An 8,760-nucleotide genomic window follows, 5' to 3' on the forward strand; every position below is an offset into this window, starting at 1 on the left:
TCAACAGACAACATTCTGATTGCTCAAGGCTATTTCAAAATACCCGAACTACTCAAATACTGACTGCAGTACAGCACTCTACAGCTGATCTAGATTAGTCTTACGGCCCGGTGGGCTCCAGTATCTGTCACATGGACCACCTACTGTTGTCAAATACTTGCCCTGAAATTTAGGTCTGTCTCATATGACATTCGTTATAATGCTCACTACTCCTCAATCTGTTGAGAAATGCGTTAGCTGAAGTTAAACGTAAAAGTCACCCATCCCTCACACAGTTATGTCACATCAGCAGTCTCTAAACCCTCACTTCCTAATTAATAAGAAAACATTAACAAGAAATACGAGTAAATATACATTAGATCACTCCGCCTGAGGAAAAGTATTATTGGCCATTAAGTATCACTGTACTCATGCCTAGATACACATACTTCAAAATACCCTGTCGAATAAAAGAAATAAGGTTTAATTGATGGGCACTCTGTCGGAAACAAGTCTACTTGGCATGCGAAGGATGTCAGTCAATCAAAATGGATATCTTATTGCAGCCCACCAAAAAAGTCATTTGCCGTATCAGCCACCAGAGCTAGAGTCGTCTCCTGTTACCAAGTACCCTATGAAGCCCCGTTTCTGTGTGTGTGTGTTTTCAGTTTCTATGCTCGAAAGCTAATCTCGTGCCAGTGATAAAAAACCAAGTTTAGTTTCACGTTGTGATTAATCCTGAATTGAAAGACATCTTTTTATAATAGCGCGAAGATGAACACTCAACTAAACAACTCCGCTTAACATATTCTTTTTTGTTATTTAATGAGTATGACATGCAGATCTGTTCTTTCATTGAGGAACAATGATTCACTAGGCCGCTCATCTGTTTCACAGACTTGTAAGTTAGGAAGGAAGTTGGTAACAATTTTAATTATGTTTGTGTGAAAAATGTGTGTGAAATCTTAAGGGACTTAACTGCTAAGGTCATCAGTTCCTAAGCTTACACATTACTTAACCTAAATCATCCTAAGGACAAACACACACACCCATGCCCGATGGAGGACTCGAACCTACTCCTGGACCAGCCGCGCAGTCCATGACTGCAGCAACTGAGACCGCTCGGCTGATCCCGCGCAATTATGTTTGTTTAATGGTATGTTAGACATCTCAAATAAGCGTTGGAATATCTTCCGCTACGGATTAATAGGACAACATTCCGAGAAATAATTTAATATGGTTGGGGGAACAATGACAGCCGTCAGTTACATACTTCTTTCATACTACGTATTCATACGACGGTCAATAAGCACTTGTAGGTCTCAAAGAACATATAGTCAGCCTTCCATGTAATCGGGTAGCGTCGTCTTTGGCTGAGAACCGCAAAGGCATGTGTTACGCAGGTTACTTAAACTCAACAGATTATCTAGCCAATAGTACTGCTTGGCGCATAGACCCAACGAGACGACGTATGGCTGCTGGACAAAGGGGACACGCTCTTCACTTCCTCCTGCTGCACGGAGCACGCTCTGTTTTCCCGCTGGGAGAAGTTGAACTATTTAGTGTAGAAGCTTGTCTTGTGATATTTAAATGGTCACAATGAAGCGAATGGTGTTACCTTCGTGGGTGGCTCAGTTATGAAGAGTTTTTTAAAAGAAGTTTCCTTTACATGATTTCGACTTTATAGCTATTCTCAAGTGCATGTGAAAATTAAAATTAATGAAGCGTACATATCATACAGTGCAGGGCATAGGAACAAGATGTTATTACATATATGACAACATTACTTACGTGGTAAAATATATCTGACATATGATTTGTTCTCACTATCAATTCCAAAGATCTGTTAAATGTACCTCTGATAATTATCTGACGCAGTACATTCAAGAGACAAATATCATTGAGGTCAGGAGTAGAATAACGGAATGTAAAGGTGACAAATGGATTCGCCTATATCTATGGGGAAAAGTATATCGGTAATTAGAAACATACTTCCGTTCTTATAGACCAATTGTTGTTTTATGGGGTATGAGTACATGTCGGAGATACATGATATGGCTGAAGCACAGTTATCAAACATTAAGACGTTTTTTATCGCCAATATATTCCTGTGACCTACATTCACCTCTTCTGTTCATCACCTGAGGTTAACATTTGTCAAAACAGCGGTAGAGATCGTAACAAAGGAGCACCACGGTGTGAGCCACATGATCTTTGCATTACCAGAGGTATTACCACGAAAGGCGGTGGGTGGGTATTTATTCAACTAAATGCTTAATAAGTCTCCGTAATACACGTTTGTGACAGCCACTTACGGGAATACATTGTAATACTCCATACTCTGAGTGTAAATATAACGATTTTAGATGCACAATAAAATTTTGAGCTCAAAACGATCGCTTAGCTGCCATATCGTAAAATCGTAATTCACTGATTGAAGGAGACTTACATAAAAAATGACACACTTGTGCGGCAACTTGCATGAGACCTGTGAAATGGTGGGACTGCCACAAACTCAGAAACTGAAAGATCCTGAACCAGAACTGTTGAGTGACATTCTCTGCACATTCCTAAAATACGACAGTCCCCGCAGTAGAACACAGCTGTTCAGCAGAGGGAGAATGAAAGGGGAGCGGGTGACAAGGGGAGGGGCAGGTGACGGCGTATGATGGTTTGTGGGGTGAAGGGAAGAAGAGGGAAGTTGAGAGCGAATGGGAGGTGTTGGGTTGGCTGAGGGAAGGAATAGATTTGGAGGTGGGCATAAGGGGGGGGGGGGGGGGGGGGCGGGAGGGGCAGAGGTATGCTACATCCATATATTTCAGTATTACTGAGCTCGTATGGTAATTAAATATTGACGTCTTCGCCACCGAACGCGTGCCTTGAGGTGCATTAAATTCGTATTAATGTACTCCCACTACTTTTAGCATATGAAGACCTGCACAAAACGTAATAGGTTCTATACATATTTCCAAGACGATACATCACTATGCTATATTATGTGTCTATATCATACACTGCAATATTACATAATTATTATTCCAGAATGAGATTTTCACTCTGCAGCGAAGTGTGCGCTGATATGAAACTTCCTGGCAGATTAAAACGGTGTGCCGGACCGAGACTCGAACTCGGGACCTTTGCCTTTCGCGGGCAAGTGCTCTACCAACTGAGCTACCCAAGCACGACCCCAAGCACGACTCACGCCCCGTACTCACAGCTTTACTTCTGCCAGAAGTTTCGCAGAAGAGCTCCTGTAAAGTTTGGAAGGTAGGAAACGAGGTACTGGCAGAAGTAAAGCTGTGAGTACGGGGCGTGAGTCGTGCTTGGGTAGCTCAATTGGTAGAGCACTTGCCCGAGAAAGGCAAAGGTCCCGATTTCGAGTCTCGGTCCGGCACACCGTTTTAATCTGCCAGGAAGTTTCATCATTATTATTAATTGCATATTAATGTAGTCTTACTACTTAAAGCATATGAAGGTCTGAACCAGTCATAATGAAGGTGATATATTTATATATTATTTTTACAGGTAATTAAATATGGGATTGTTCAAAGATTATTAGGAGTTGTTAAAATTCTAAAATTACTATCTGTTGTTGAAGCGAGTGCGTCCAACTTTGTCGTGAGATGGTTGCGTGGTTTTTCACGTAAGATACTTTGTAATTGCATTTCATGTGAGCAGAGTTAGTTTCTTCGTCCGATTTCACAGTCTGACTGGAACACAAGGGAATCAAGCTCCACTTTCTATTCATTCATCCAAGAAGCTAGTAGTTTATCTCATTGTCTTTTCACTCATTAAATAATATTATGGTAGTTGATATGAATACAGATTTATTTTTCTGACTGTTGTGAATGTGTGACCACGTTAAGGCACGTGGTACGTTGAAAGGCACTTGTATGTAAGATATGAGACTTTGCATTCATTTTTAGCAGAATGTACGCAAGCTTATGGAGTAGTAACACAATCTGTGGCTTTTGCGAAGGCATTTTCCAGTCCGCTGAGTTTGATTGTTGATTTGAATGTACTCACTTCAAAGCCTCGTTACTAGATATCTATATTCAGTTTTTTTTATACTTCAAGAAGAAAGAATGATTTACGTTCAGCGGATTATTTTTAAATCAAATTTTCAGGCAGCAAGGTAAGAGCGTGTCGCAGCGGAACTTCAAGACACGCTTTTGCAGTAACAAAGACGTCAATATTTAGTTATCACACGAGCTCAGTTCAATTTCTTAGGTGTTACAGGATACTGTGTGCAAGTCCATTTGTACGTATTACGGGAATTACTCCTACGAGGAGTGGTTTAACAACACAGATAGGGAGTAGCTACATGAGATTTGTTAAAACAGTTTTGGTTTCAAGTTATCTTGGTTTAGCTTATGTCAAGTGCCTTAATTATTATTCCGTTGCCCTATGACAAAACTGCTTGTCAGTACAACATGTACGGTAAACATTAGTCAGACCGCGTTGTTATTCACTTATGGGTCGGGTTTCAATTAAAGGGGAACATTTCAAAGTATTAAAACTTGGGTCATAGTATCTTACTAACTCATACGTTAAAGTCTAAAATTTACTGACCAGTTTTCAACGTAAACATACACACATGGTTACATGTCCATATATAAACACTCAGAATAAAATTAAATTAAGTATTGATCACTGACATGTTCCACACCCGGGAGGATTCCCTCTTTTATGGATCTATGGAATAAATAATTAATCTAATCTAATCTAATCTAATCAGTGTGTCATTTAGGTAGATTCCTGTGAAGTGACAGATCCTAGTATCATTCGTGCTTGACGGGATAGTAATGGGTGTTGGTAATCGAATCTTCAGCTGGTTCAGTTTGCAGTAAAATTTTGTTTGCTATGTTCGGTATTTGGTGCATGCTAACATGACGTGATTATAGCGGTTTGTCCTTCAATGTGATGATTGCACATTGCGATGTCTATACCTTTAATTTTATATATAAGAAACTATCAGCCTCGATTGCAGTAATGAAACCAACCTTTATCTAGGTTTCAGACCAAGCAATTGAGTCTTTTTCGGAAGATATATCTGAATCTATAATATGTCTAAAAGGGCCTGGTCTGTAAATAAAACTAAAACAGCCTGAATAAGAGTCACTAGATTATCACGATTGCTGACCGTGCTTCAACGGTGAAAATCCAACTTTAATTTTGTTGAGGTGACTAGGGCACATTAATATTCTAGCATTATTCGTATTATGAAGCTCTGGCGTCGTTTACTCAATTTGACTCCCTCCAATCACCGTCTTCTCGGCAGTTCCAGCTGAATGTGGACTTAAAATATTTCTTTGTTACTTTGAGTTTCTGTAGACTTCATATTATGTTCTTCCTGCACTTGTTGGCATGTTTCCCGTGTAAAGTCACTAAATAGGAATCTAATTCCTTGGGATTTGCCTTGAATAATACCTTTCTTAAGACTTCTATAGATTTCTATCGGCTATTTCGTTTCCAATGATCCTTTCATCCACATCAACCTTTCCGGCAGTATGAATCAAACTCAGCATCTTGTATGTAATCAGGATGGTCGCATTCAGATATGGTGTTTCTGTTCTCTGTAGAGTACTTTTAGAGTCTGTTAAGATTAGGACCTTTAGAAATTCGTTTATTTCAAAGATAACCGCTGCTCGAACTGCTAATATTTCAGCAGGGTAAATGAACGTTTCGTTAGGTGCAGCACACATCCCTATTGTGTTAATTACCATGGTATGATGCAGCTGTCCATGTAGGTTTGACCGTAATTTTACCAACAATTTTCTGTGATAGGAGACACTGTTGAATGCATATCTTCTGAACTGTTTGTAAATAAGAGTGAGTCCTTGTTTTCCAAAGAAGCTAGCTTGCGCGGACAACAGTTTTCTGCTGTACCGTTGACTTGTAGGACTAACGGCAATAATGCACTTAAACATTTATATGCATTGCGTGCATAAGTGCGTAAGGTATTTAAATAACAATAAAATTCAATGTATCATATTTCTTGTCCTGTATAAAATATGTATGTATGTGTTTCAGGAAAAAAATAAAGAAAAATCGCAATATTTGAGTATTAAAGCAAAACAATAATTTTGTACTTGAAAAGGCAGACCCATCTTTAATTCATCATTATTTTTCTGCAAGTACGGGAAGCTTAAAATTCTAGGATGATAGTTGTCAATTACTGCATAGCATAAACGTGTTTTATTCCATTTCTCTTTATTCCTATTCGCTTTACAACAAGAATATTAGGTTGTCAGTAGGGTTTGTTTTCAACTCAATGCACAACGTACAATAATATGAATCAGTTTTATTGTATCCATTATCAAATGGGTCTTGAAAGCCTGTGACTGCAGAAACGTTGGGTTTGCTTGCTAAACAGTAATACTTGGTTTTATACAATGACAGCGGCAGATTGAAAACAGATTTGTGGTGTCCTGCAGGATGCTGAATTATACAGCAGGTCACAGAAATGTGAGAATATTCAAACTAAATGAATTGATTTAACGGGATCTGTTAATCGCTTTTTTCCGGGATACCAATTTCCTAGAGCAATATTAAATAAAAATAACACCCTTGACTTCTATTAGAACTGCTCAAAACCACACAAAAAACAACATAACGCTAGAATTAAAAAAAGCCTAAATATCTGGAATTCTCTTCCACTGTAGCGATAAATACGTCTTCGATCTAAGTTTTTAAATGTTATTTATTCGACGACGGTTTGTTCTCACTACAATTCCAAAGAGCTGTTAAATGCACCTCTGATAAATATCTGACGCAGTTCATTCAAGAGACAAATGTCATTCAAGTCAGGAGTAGAATAACGAAATGTAAAGGTGACAAATGGATTCGCCTATATCTAAGAGGAAAGATATATTGGTAATTAGAAATATACGCTTGTTTACATTGCAGTAAAGTCATCAAAGTAATGCAGTAGCTAGCACATTGCAAGAATCACGCTTAAGATGACATAGTACACGATAAAAGCACTTCATAGAGGAACCATGTTGCGAAATGCGTCCTTCTGTGACTGGCAACAGCAAATGCCATTGTATAACAAAAACAAACATATGATTCCGTGCTATCAGACGACTAGTATCAGCCAATCTGACGTTGCAAAATATTGCAGCTAAATTTCAAGTTAGCTTCTAATATGGTGGTGCCTTGGCCATTTTGGGTTATTTATATATGTCGTTGGGGTACACGGCCTTGAGGCGCGCAGGTGGGGTTGCCACCTCCAAAAATAGAAAAGCCGGACTTGATGTCATATGTAGTCGGACATTTTGCTCTAAAAGCCCATTTTTAATGCAATATGATAAGTTGGGTATTTTCAATTAGCTTTTGCAACATCAACTTTAAGGCAACGGCCCTGCCGCAGTGGTTACACCGGTTCCCGTGAGATCACCGAAGTTAAGCGCTGTCGGGCGCGGTCGGCACTTGGATGGGTGACCATCCGGGCCGCCATGCGCTGTTGCCATTTTTCCGGGTGCACACAGCCTCTTGATGCCAACTGAGGAGCTACTCGACCGAATAGTAGCGGCTTCGGTCAAGAATACCATCATAACGACCGGGAGAGCGGTGTGCTGACCACACGCCCCTCCTATCCGCATCCTCCACTGAGGACGACACGGCGGTCGGATAGTCCCGGTAGGCCACTCGTTGCCTGAAGACGGAGTGCTAAACATCAACTTTAAACACGGTTAAACTAAAAAAAGTAAACTATTAAGAACCATTCTTTTGATTTGGAAGCTATGATAGCAACTAAGTGCCCAGTCTTCTTAACTGCTCAGTCTTTTTCCTACTATAAACTTACGTCAAATTAACGTGACAGTGTGCGGAGGGGGCCCTGGCTGGTATCGGCTGATTGCCACGTTCTACTTCATACATGAAACGTATACACATGCGGATCAGCGGAAATTGAAGGATTTATCTATTTGTAAAAAACTGTTATTATGAAGTTATATGGAACAGACGTCACCTAAATTGAGAGAAAAAAGTAAACATTAGGCTGAGCACGAATCAAGACTAGGCGCAAACATTTACATCTCTTCAACCATATGTCTAAAACATGCACTCATACATTCATTACGTATGTTTCCGTACAGGAAAGACAGTTTAGTTGAAAGTCTCTTTCCCGTTGTCGGGGGATAGATATGATATTGCAGTGCCTGTGTTGTTCAGGAGTACGATCCAAAGTTCCTTCGGACTTGCGTGCATCCTGGAATCTCAGTGACTGGAATAGAAATATCTTCAGCGATGAGTCCTGCTTCGAATTTAGCCCCAGTTACCAGCAAAGACGTGTCTGGAGACAACCCGGAAAGTGGAGGGATAACAACCTGAGAGTCCCTCACCATACCGCCCAACAACTAAGATTGATGATCTGAGCTGCCTTTTGATTTCATAGCAGGTCTCTTTGGTTGTCATCTGCAGCACCGCTATAGCACAGCAGTTAAGTCGACAATGTTCTACGCCCCGTTTAGTTGCCCTTCAGGCAAGCAATTCTGAGCGTACGTTTCAGCAAGATAATGCCCGCCCACACACAACGACGATTTATACTGCTTGTCTTGATGCTTGCCAAACCCTGCGTTGACCATAAAAGTCGCCAGATCTCTCCGCAGTTGAGAACGTTTGGAGCATCATGGGCAGAGCCCTCAAACCAGCTTGGAATTTTGACCAGCTAATGCACCAGTTGGACAGAATTTGGGACGATATCCCTTAGGAGGACATACAGCAACTCTTTCAATCAGTGTCAAGCCGAATAACAGCTTGGACAATTTTAAATAT

At 40.2% G+C, this 8,760-nt stretch overlaps 1 pseudogene; it reads left to right on the forward strand.

Annotated features, from left to right (window-relative positions):
- Nucleotides 1–7,335: 7,335 nt before the first annotated feature.
- LOC126475946 (5S ribosomal RNA) lies at nt 7,336–7,453 on the forward strand (annotated as a pseudogene).
- The last annotated feature ends 1,307 nt before the right edge of the window (nt 7,454–8,760 follow it).

The sequence above is a fragment of the Schistocerca serialis genome, chromosome 4 (genome assembly GCF_023864345.2).
Source record: "Schistocerca serialis cubense isolate TAMUIC-IGC-003099 chromosome 4, iqSchSeri2.2, whole genome shotgun sequence".
NCBI classification, from domain to species: domain Eukaryota; kingdom Metazoa; phylum Arthropoda; class Insecta; order Orthoptera; family Acrididae; genus Schistocerca; species Schistocerca serialis.